Genomic DNA, 12,143 nt, shown 5'->3' on the forward strand with positions numbered 1-12,143 from the left:
TGTGTGTGTGTGTGTGTGTGTTGGGCTGGATGCCAGTCTCTCACTGGTTCTTCTAGCAAAGTACATACTACCCTACCTGATACAGCAAGAACACTAAAGAAAGGAGACACTGAAACAGAGCCGTCCCAATTTTTTCTTTTTTTAAATAAACACACCATCGAGAAAATTTCATAAGTGAGAACTCGTAAGACTCTACAGCATCCTACAACACTGTGTTCTCCTTTATGAAATCCTGTGGGAAAACGTCTGCCATAGTAAACTCGGTGAGGATGATTTATTTAGAGGAGTACAAATGATTTGATAAATTGAAAACTGGGTTGACTTTGGATTGGAAAGAGGGGTGTGAGGGAGGATAAGGGAGCAAGATGTGAGGGATGTGATGCAAGAAGTACTGGATCAATCTTTTATCACTGCAGTGTGCTTTCATCCCTAATGGATCCGACATGAGCAAGGCACAGCATTACCTTCCGTCACATTGCACAGGCAGGGGGAAGGACGCACGGAAAAGTACAGGAGAGAGCAAGTGAGGTAAGCACAGCAACACACGAGAAAGAAAGACAGTTTTATCGGAAAAGACGAGAAAGTGGCTCAAACCACCCGCCTGAAAATAATCACAGCCTCATACATGCAAAAATATTATTTCACCAACATGTGGCCGTAGAGTTTCCAATTACATCTGCACCTGAGTGCATCGGCAGGAGTACGGAAATGCTACTGATAAGGACTGTGAGAAATTCAGACGCTTCACAGCATGAAGGATGACTTCGAAAGTTCCCATCAAGAATCCCAAGAGATATCTTGCTGTGCATGGGCAGGCTTGCCTTCCTTGCCATGTGAGCTGAGTGACAGACAGACACACTGACAGAGACGGAGAGAGACAGACGGACTATTCTAGAAGAGGAGTCCATCTGTGTATTCAAGCAGGAAAAGAGCATTAAAAATAACACTGCAGAGAACAAGGCACAACCACTCTCACAGGACACTCTACTGTCTCAATGCTAAAAAGGCTCATTCATGTGACAGAAAATAAGAAATATCTAAGCACTTGATGGAGACTTGAAGGGTAGCAGAGAGAAAATAAGGCTGAGAATAAAAGTTGAACGTTTTATGATGCATTCCTAGGAATAGGGAGTATACCGCCTTTTAAATCACATTATCTCATTTGAAAATATTTCAAAGGATGAGATAATACCATTTATATAGTTCATAACAGAGTTCCTACCACCGGGCCATGCAGCAGTGAAAGTTTTAAACATTAGCATTAATATTTTCTTAAACCTGCCGCTCAGCCGGCTTTACCTTGGTGATGATAAACTGGATACTCTTCCCTTTGGCTATTGTTGCATATTAATAAAAAATTGCTACAGAAATATAGCCGTTGAAGTTGAAAACATCGAGGCAAGTGCTACCACTTAATATAGTTTCAAACCTTCAGCAGATATGCCTTCACATATGTTCATAGTACAATAGAGTTATTTATTCATAGTTTTACGTAAACAGAAGCCACAGTTTGGTGCCAAAACTTTCTTTTGTATCTGCAACCAAAGCCCTGCTCCACTTGCTCACAACTTCTTTTTATTGTTGGGAACTTAGCGACTTTGTACCCCCTGTAGTGACATAAAAAAATGACATAAATAAACACACCTGGCAACAATTCGAATGATGTTTTGAACCAACATTGATCGTTTCCTTTATAATCGCTTGATTTTTTTGCACCAGACAAATGAGCTGTGCATGTCCACCAACTTCCTCTTTTTTTAATGGGACATCTTACATTTTTCTGTACACACAACCAAAGTCATAATGCAGCTCTACTTTCAAACTATTTGTATGCGTTATTTTTAAGTGATATTGCATATATAGAAGCACAATTTTAGCCATGAAGAGCAGCTGCTTGGAAATGGCTTTGAAGTGACTGCAGTAATCTAATCCGATTTAATATAATAACATAATAACGCAGTCTTAATGGGCTGCATTTCAGTCACTATTACTTAACAGGAAAATAAAATAAAATCATGTATGTGAGACAAACTTTTCCTGGAAATTTAGGTGGAAAAAAAGAAAATGTTTTTATAGCAGCTGTGAAAGGGCAGACACTAGGCCGAGGCAAATATGATGCGATTACATCATGGATATGCTAAGTGGCACATGGCATTATTCAAGCAGGCTTTAGTCACTTTCTACTGACAGCTGGAAACACTTGAGCAACATAAAGGGATCTTATTTTAACCACAATATGTTTAATTAAAAGTGCCTTTCACGTTTCACATGTGGCTTTTTCTTATGACTATAATAGCCACTCTGTTTTCTAGTACATTAAATCGTCATACTTCTGTTCCCTTCAAAGATCTCAAGCAAATATGGTCCACTACATTTACTTAGGATAATAAATTTACTGTCCTTGATAACTCTGAGCAAACATCAGGTGGGACTGATCATTTGAATAAGGGTTACACACTGTAGTATAACAACTGCTAACGATTACATAACCTAAAACTAAACTAAAACTAAATAATTAGAACCAAGCGCTTGGGTCAAAGTCCATATGGCTCCCTTCCCTTAACCATCTATTATTCTGACACTATCTTTCTGGAAACAAGTCAACTTTGTGAAACATACTAACAGAGATAACACACGAGGTGTAACTGTTCGACTCCCACAACCTGGAAAAAAAAAATTCCCTTCTGGAGAGAGGGATTTAAAACCAGCAGCCCTGATTGGACAACAAATACAGCCTGCTAATGAGCTTCACCGTCTAACACAAACCATGCTGAGAATCTGTAACTAAGATGCTAGCCATGCATAATGATGAGTCAACGTTTATATAGGCTCACTTCCACTGGATTTGGTGCATTAGATTTGCACAGTGTTTGAGATGTATAGCACGGAACGTGCAGTAAGTGAGCTGAACTCTGCCCGTGACTTTCATAAATTAATCTTTAATCCTGGGGTAGTAAAAAGAGCAGCCTGTGATACATTACACTTGTGGACAGCCTCTATTTGCACAGGCAGGCTGGCTTTGTGACTGACACAAAAAGTTATATATATATATTTTTTTTTTAAAGAAAAAAGGGGGGGAAGGGGCATAATTGCACAAGTGCACAGTCAATGAGGTTTCCTCCAAACAGGTTTGGGTCCTTTTGTCTCAGGCAAGAATACTTGGGTGACGGGTCTAGTGTCAACAGGTACATGTAAAGACACAGTTCATCACTCTACAGACATAACACAAGAGTCTCTTCATTATTATGCCATTCAAACAACAATACAAACAGAAACTCGCCATTTATAATAAAAACTAACAGTATTTATAGTAGTAATAATAACAGGTTTTTACGTGCATGCTGGAACATACGGCAAAGCCGGCTGTATTCAGAGAAACTTCCTGACACCGTGATTCAAGCAGTCAAGGACACGTTCAAACAATCACCAAAAGAAGCCGGTACACTTACCGAGTAAAAGAGAAGCCTTTCCGCCTCTTCAGTGATTTAAATTTCTTTTCCTCAATCAGTTTTTTTTATTCTTTCTGTCCCTGTGCCTCAATCGGGGAAATCCTTTACTTCTGACAGGGCAGCAGAGCTGGTTGAGCGGCTGGTGCGTTACGCAGCTTAGCAAGTGTCTGTGTGAGCAGTGAGTGAGCCGAGAGGAGGTGAGAGGCAGTCCTATGTGGTCACGAAGAGATTTAAAGGATGTCGCGACTTCTCCTCCGCACTGTCCCGCTGCCTTTTCGTCTCTGGCTGCTTGAGGAATGTGCTTCAACCAGGAGCCCTCGCCACAGCAGAGATCTGAGAGGTGCCAGAGTTCTCTCTCCCTCTGTCATTCTACACTCCTCCTCCTCGCCGTCTTTCTCACCCACACAGAAACACACCCTCCCCGCCAGTCCATTCTCTCTCTCACTCTTTTTCTCCCCACCCTTTCTTGCTGTGCTGACAGATCAGATCACCTCCCCCCTTTTTCAGGTAGTTGAAAGAGTGTTTTGTGTGTTGCCGTACTCTATCAGCATCAATTTTTGCAGTTCTTCTGTTCACAATCTGTATTTCTGAATGACACAAAGGACTACTTAGAGGAGAATTTAAAAATTAAGAGCAGTATAAACTCCCTGCTGTTAGCACAATCAGTAGCTCGAGGCATTAGACATACACGCAGTGGCCTCTGGTTACAGCTGATTACACAAATGAGTCTGTCAGGTGATTTTCTCTTCCTTTTCCTGGAATGAGGTCATAGTCCGACAGACCAGGTGGACCTGGACAACGTGTGTGTGTGTGTTTGTGTGCGTGCATGTGTTTGAGTCAGGCAACGCCCTGTGGGAAAATGAGAGAAAGAAGCAACTTAAATCTAATGACTACTGTCCAGAAAGCAACACAGTCACATTATAAAAGAAACTCATTACTTTACAAAAGTAGGATAGAAACTATTTAACATTTTAAAATAATGTAACAATCTTGAGTTGTGCTCCTACCTCCATAACCTTCTCTCACAAACACACACAGAGCTGAGACATGCATGACCAATGGGCTAGGCAGAATGTGTGGGAGCCCCCAGCATGAGCCATACCCCACTCTCTTGACATTATCCTCATCTTTATCCGTACGTCTCCCTCAATCTTAACCGTAAACTATTTTTTTAGTGTCTTATTTCTCCCTCACTATCTTCCCTACAGAAGAAACTAGAAAATGGCCACTTAGACGTTATGTAAAAGCAAGCAAACATCTCGAGTTTAAAAGGAGGACTAACTGAGGCCCAGATAATGAAGCAAAACAGCTAATATATTAGCACCGAGACTATAACAGCCTATATGATGCTAAATAAAGCACACATTAAAAACTGATTGTTACCAGTTTTTATAGCAACATAAAACAACACCCTTCAGACTGTCACGGCTTAAAATGAACACGTTCATGGGTTTTGAAAAAAATAAATAAAACTTTTATGGCTCTTTTCAGTATGAAGCAATCCCCGCTCTCTGTCTGGCACCCCTCCACTGTGCCTCGTACATGAAAAACAAAGTGCAGCCGCGGAAGTAATAAGTTCATGTCTAACACATACACCTGCATACCATTTAACCACAGTGGTAGTTTTCTTATGTGAACTACTGACAACCTCATTATAAATTTGAGACACAGGTTCAGCTCAAAAGCACATGTTATATCTTTTCCTTTGACTTTTCATAATAATACATTTTCAAAATGCATAAAAAGAAGAATTTCAATGAATCTACATATCGCTCTGAGGCTTTTCTGATACCAATCGATCGCGCCACCAATTTGTACCCATGGACATTTTACAGCTCCAGGTGGCATGTCATATATTTTCCTCCAACTTTTCACCTAAAGGCAACATGTAATCTCAAGATTACAGATTTGCATGTTAACCAGATAATATATATATTTTTAAAATGTAGCAGTTGATACACTCTTTTACATGAACAGAAAACATACGAAAATATTTCTGATGAGAATCCCAAAAATTTGCTTGTATTAATAAGACTGAGACCAGCATATCTTACAGGAACAGCTGCTGTTACCAGAAGTTCTTTAAACTATAAAGTGGTGCAAATATATATACACCAATACTGACATATAAGTGACATTTAGCATTCTCAATTAATACATCAGTTCTTATTTAGTTACACCTCTTTTTAGTTAATTTATAATCAATGTGTTTTGTGGCATTAATTAAGTAAAAACTAACCAAGTCCAAGGGAATAAAAAGGCCAATTTCACAATTTTCCTTTAGTGTCACAAAATATCAGAGCAATTTTTTTACTTCCCCTCTACTTTAATCCTTTGTAGTTTTGGAACTCTGATGCAAAGATGCAGCAGCAGACGATCAACAAAACCTTTGTCATCCTTTTCTTTACTTTGCCTCCATCTGACAACAAACTGTATTCCAACCAAACTAATGAGGACACGCAGTCACAGTGCCTAATAACCAGCGTGCACATTGTATAAAGCAGATGTTCCAAAAATAGATGTTGGGGATTAATTGCATTAATTTGATGAATTAAATCATGCAAAAAACAAAAGATCCCTGCGAAGAATTCTGTAGCTTTTAGCCAGGCTGACTCAGAGGCTCACGGAGGGTCAGTTCCCATCAGTGTAAAGTGTTTCACTGTTCTGTCTATACAGCAAAGCTTTTGACACATCTAAGAGCTATGATGTCTGACAAAATTTAAACCCCTCTTGAATAAAATAGGGGAACAACCTCCTGAGGTGGTGCTTAGGTGCAAAAGGCCACAGTTAAAAAAGTAACCACACTTGTTAGGTCCTGATGGGCTATTACTTGTAAATGGATCATCTGCTCGTCCGTCCACAGACCCACATCCACTTAATTTAAGACAGAGGGCATTGTGATGTAAAGGATAATCAGTCCAAAGCCTCCCAGACTTTGCTGACACCTTCCAGGCATTCCTCAGGGTACCTCCCACTGCTGTGCCCCACCCCACACCCCCTTGTCAAGCTCTACATATCATCCCTTTTTTCCTGTGACTCAAACATTCCTGCAACCCCCTCCCCTTCTCAATTTCCAGCTCCGCCTCTGCATTCAGCAAAGACGCTAAAGAAAACAAAGATGAGGCCAAAACAGCTTTAAAACCTGCACTTTTCGAGGCAAGTCTTTCAAGTAGTTCTTTATCATTTATCTGCATTCAAAAAAAAAAAAAAAAAAAGTAAAAGTGTCACACAGCTGTTTCGAAACACCAGCTATAAACTAAGGCAATACTTCAACGAGCAAGTGGTTGTAAGTCTGTCTAAAGATGACCCATCCATAACTCGACTCAGGAGAGGCAAGAAGATGGCTCTGAGAGTGAAAAATAGACTGGCTGTGTCTGGCAGCAGTTCAACTTGGGAGCAAAGAGAGGGGAATGCATGCTGACACTGTCTTTGTTGGCTATTATTCAACAACAATGAATAGCATGAAGTTGCTCCTAAGGCTCATCCATTTCCATCTCCCCTGTTGAAACCACCACCATTTTCTTCCCTCAGTTAATTCAACCCTTCACTAAAAGCACTCTCCAACAAGTAGTCAACGGGTTGGCTAAGACTAAAACCTGGACAATGAATGGAATGATACACTTCTATTTTCAGAACGCCAAACAAGCTTTAAAAAAAAAGAAAAATAAATCCTGAACTTTTGTTGACATCAGTTTTCATTCTCAAGCAACACAAGGTAGTAATGCTCTGTTTTTCCCAAACATGGCTAAGTATAGGGTTGCTGTCTCATTATGGTCAGGCCAATGTTGGTGCTCCCATATTGCAGCTATGTCTTGTGTATCATTATGACAGACAACATGGTTTTGCCAGTGAAGGTAATTGCCCTGTTGAGATGTAAATATAGCACATCCCACATCAAGAACAGACAAAGACTTTTGTTTTCTTCCCAGAAACTTGGATCACAAGATGATTTGTGGTTTGAAAGCAAATACATGTCACCGCATTATCGCCTGACAAATAACAACGGGTGATTCGACAATCTGCCGCCAAGGTGAATCTGAACACAAAGGGATGACAAGTGAGCACAAAAGGAAAATGACAGCAAGACACGGTCAACTGGATCAGCTGATACACTCCAGGTAAACAAACTTTGAATTCTTCTAAACAGGACAGAAAAGACAGAAAAAAATACAGAAAGCCACCTCGCTCTCTGATCACTCTTTTTAAGACCGCTTCAATGAAGCAAAAGAGATTCTCAGTTGGCTTTCACAGCTTCCAAGTTGTCAGGACTTTGGCTACACTCTGGCACTTTCTCCATCATCTCTTTTTCTGCTTCTTTATTCAGAACCAGTCTAGACTGGCTCAGGACAAAGTTACCACCATTCAAAAACACTGCTGCGTCACACATTGCATCACGTTGCATTTTGAGCAGCTGAATGAAAAGCTATTTTGAGAGATGAAATACATTTTTGGACAGCGATCACACGCTGCAGTGTGTTTATCTTCAGTGTCTTCGTGTTGGAAGCAGCAAACTAGTACTTCAAAATATCTCGACTGCTTAAAAATCACGCTTTCTGGTAAGACACTGTCTCTGGAGAAAAAGCTGTGCCATTAGTGTCACACTGTGTTGCCCCATGCTGTTCCTATCAGTAAATGGATACTACAACCAGCCTCAATGCTACAGGGAGAGAGAGCTGTGACACACAAAGTTGGATAGACTGTTTGTACCAGATGTAGTAGCTGTTTCCAATTTTTCCTTTCTCTCTCCCATACAAGAAAAGGAAGTGATAGGAGGGGAAAAAAAGACAAAAATCAACAAGTCATTATAAAGTGATTATAAAGGGCTTCATCTGAATTTTATAGTCCGTTTATGAATACGAATACATCATATTATATGCAAAAGCATGGGGTGAAGATATGGAAACTGCAACCTCAGCAGGTGACTTGATATCAGCTTGTGCTGAAAGGGAATTGTGAATAAACACCTCAGATTAACACACTTTAGTTGCCTCATGAGAACATGTGACTATAATAAAAATAAAAATAATAAAAACACACCAGACATATTCTTGTTGCCATTTGTTACTATTGTTTCACATTTTTCTTTTTTCGGTTTAAGGGAGCTCATTTTTGTGTCATATTTTAACATTCCGAGCTGGTTTTGTGACAGTGAATTATTATTTCTTTTTATTTAGCTGCAAGGATATGAATAATATAGAAACATTTTATTGTTCTTTTTGCTGTTTATTTGTTACGCCCTTTAAAAGTTCAATAAAGGCATTATTAACCTCCTAAGACCCAAACTCTTCCAAGACATGCATTTTTAATTTCTCTTTGATATTTGGGCATATTGGGGCCCAATGAATGTAAAAACAAAGAATTACCAGATTTTTTTTTTTAACCTTATTTTTGTTTTTAAGAAAAATAAGAGCCACATATGAGGATATTCGTTTAAAATTTTGATAGAACAGTAGCAGTATAATGTCCTCGTAAGTGGATATCAGGCCCTTGTAGAGCAAAATTGAGTATTTTAGTCTAAATAACCCAGGTCCTAGGAGGTTGAAAAATACTTGTAATGATCAAGACAATCCTGTGAGGGCCTGTTTGTCTCAGCCTCAGGGCCTGACTAACCCAAAGACTTCTTTAGAAAAAGGGAGGACCCAACCCATGAGTTACAATCCTAGCTAATGTGCGATTACAGAGCGAGAATACAAAGAAAGAGAAATTAGTGCAAGATGTCTTCTACAGGTAGTAATCACTAGATTGTGATACAAAATTATCACAAAACCTCACTCATAATACAAAGTTACTGTGATTTTTTTCCCCAACATTTTTCAATATGCTGAGTAAAGCATTAACATATGTTGTGATTTATCATGCATGCAAATTATGTCATTTGTTAGTATGTTTCACTCAATAACAAAGAGGTAGAGCCAGAAGTAGCTTTATCACGCCAAGTGTGTCGAGCAAGCCCAACAAAGTGAAGAAGTGGATGGACAGGAAATCCAGGTTACAGAGAGGGGAGTTATCAGATGGGTGCAGGTTAGGGGTCGGGTCAAATGTGAACAAAAGCTTTGTAAACCTCACACAGTGTGAGGCAGAAGCCACACTGAACACTCACAGATACCCAGCCTGTTCGTCTACACCTTTGTCTCCAGTCTTCAGTTTGTTGATTCACATTATTTCTTACAACTGTTCGTTGAGTCTAAATCCTTTTCCATTTGTCCTCCATATGGTCTCAGATGTCACACTCCATTTTCTAACCACTTATTCTTAACATTGTTTACAATACTGGCCTTTGCTGTGAAAGGACTATCCAAGCACCTGCGGGAACAGCAGCGTTTAAAAGCTTTCACCGCAGCAGGCCTGTCATCTCTTTCCTTCTGTGGCTTGGCTGAATCAAAGGAAAGCTGTAGCTGTACTATAGAAAGTCTTTTGTAGTAAAATAAAAATAAGCATTATAAGCAAATACTCAAACACCCCCAAAAAACTGAGGCGCATAGAGAGACAAAGAAGTGATAACACTAATGCAAAATGAATCTCTAATCATACCATTTTAACGATAGACATTTTAGTTTGAAGGACAGAATGAATGCAAAACTGATTCACCGAAAATTCAAGCAGAGACACTTAAAGATCTGTTGAATTTTAACGAAGCTGATGAGACTCGCCATCACCGTCTTTATTCGGCTTGTAGAGCATTTGAGTGTGCTGGAGTGGGCATATGCGTGAGACTGAATTAATGACGTGTGTGTTGGTGTATATGCCAGATTACTAATCAGTGCTTAGACAAAGGCCGTATGTGTGCAAGTCTGTGCATCTCTCTCACATATTGCCCTCCACGTCTGCATAAAACCTCTATCAGCAGGAATGTCAGGATTGTCGGGTCAGCAGTGGTGACATCATGGCAGCCAGTCAGAGGCAACAACAAGGCCTCGGCACCAGTTTCCTCTTGGTTGCATCAGCAATGCAATACCAGACTGCGGATCAATGACACCCACTCCAGCCCTGTTTCCCGCTTACTGAGTCTACAAACGATTAATGCAGACAAGAAACGGATATACTTTAAAAAAAAACAAAAAAAAAACATTAAATTAAAATCTTCATGAACTGACTGTGCAGAGTTAAACCTCAGTCAGTAACAACAGGCTTGAAATGCTTTAAGCCCTAAATTTGGCCCCAATGTAAGCTGGCAAAAAAAGAAAGAAAAAAGAAGAAAAAAAAAAGCACAGATAAATGGCTTTATACAAAACATGAACGCAGATGAGACTCAAATCTTCATTAGTTTTAAGAGATTTTAAAGTCAGGAGTGAAGAAAATATATCTGCAAAGGCTCCTTTTCTTAGAATTAACACTGATAAACCTAAGAAACCAACATATATAACAACATTGTTCCCACTACACCGTCACTTCTAGAATGGACAAAGTCGTCTTTCATATTTCCCCATGTCAGCAATCAAGGTCCTAGTGTGTGTTTGTATATGGGAGTGCAAGTGTATGTGTATTTGTATGTGCAAAGTGTCCTTCGGGTCATAAGATAAAGTACACCTGAGGCAGGGGCAGGGAGCCACTTTGCAGTGTTACCACAGTAACCAAACACAGAAGCAACCACCTGGTTGGTAGAGCCTAAGAAATGAAGCTCAAGGGGAACCACTTCAGGACAGCAACCAATGTTTAAAATCCTCTCAAATTGGCCTCATTCCCAAACACAGGCCTTATTGTGTCCGTGCCACGATGAGTGGAGCACAGATCACAGACAGCTGTTGAATCTTTCATGGAAATTCAAGAATAACCGAGGTTATTGTTCAGCTCTCATTACAACATAGAAATAAGTTAGGCCAATAATGTTCATATAATCTCCACACAGTTTAGGGCACAGTATATCCTGTGAGACATTTAAAAACCCATGCCAGCCATGACTGTTTTAGTTCTCTGCTTCATCATAACCAAGGACCTACTACCATGCTTTGAGCCTGAAAGCACTATGGCAGTTGTACTTACTTATATAGCAAAATTCATTGTACTTAGGCTACGTCCACACGTACCCGGGTATTTTTGAAAACTGAGCTTTTTCTATGCATTTGCACCTTTCATCCACACATAAACGGCGTCACTGAAAACGGAGATTTTTAAAAACGCCTGCCAGGGTGGATATTTTTGAAAACTCAGTTTTTGCATGTACATGTGGACGAGGAAAACTGAGAAAACGCAGCGTCAAAGGTGTGTGCCATTTTTGACGTCACACTGTGCGCCACGTTATTGTTTCGGTGAAATGAATTTCTACATTACTGTTAATTGTACTCTCTGCAGTGTTTAAACGCTTACATATACACACACAGTTACTGTCCCTCCACACGTAGGACTCGGTTCTGCTTCTATGTCCTATCTTTGTTTACTATTTCCCACCGAGGCTTCTAGACTTCTGATTGGCCAACATTTCTACACGGTTAGGAATATATCGCCACCTGTTGCTTTGGCATATTCCTAGCAGCATTTTCCTTTATTTTTGCGCTTACGTGAGGACGGGATTATTTTTTTTAAACAAAAACGGAAAATCTCCATTTTCAAAAATACCCATGTACGTGCGGACGTAGCCTTAAATGTGCATAAGACAGAAGATGAAAAGATAAAAACCTATGCAGGTTTACAGTGAAAATGCAAAGTAGTAAAATACAAGTTAAATACATACAAAATACACAAACACACACACACACA

General features: G+C 39.7%; 1 protein-coding gene across 2 annotated transcripts in view; it reads right to left on the reverse strand.

The window, feature by feature from the left end:
* rassf7a (Ras association domain family member 7a) overlaps positions 1-12,143 on the reverse strand; it is a 37,320-nt gene that overhangs the window by 17,628 nt on the left and 7,549 nt on the right. Inside the window, exon 1 of one of the 2 annotated variants that reach the window (XM_005737678.1) lies at positions 3,450-3,833. The exons of the other annotated variant lie outside the window; for it this stretch is intronic. The gene's annotated coding sequence lies outside the window, so the exon portion shown is untranslated. Of the gene's footprint in view, positions 1-3,449; positions 3,834-12,143 lie in introns of those variants that run through there. 2 annotated transcript variants of the gene reach the window in all.

Source organism: Pundamilia nyererei, unplaced genomic scaffold (assembly GCF_000239375.1).
Source record: "Pundamilia nyererei isolate P.nyererei 1_Seehausen unplaced genomic scaffold, PunNye1.0 scaffold00078, whole genome shotgun sequence".
Classification (NCBI taxonomy): Eukaryota; Metazoa; Chordata; class Actinopteri; order Cichliformes; family Cichlidae; genus Pundamilia; species Pundamilia nyererei.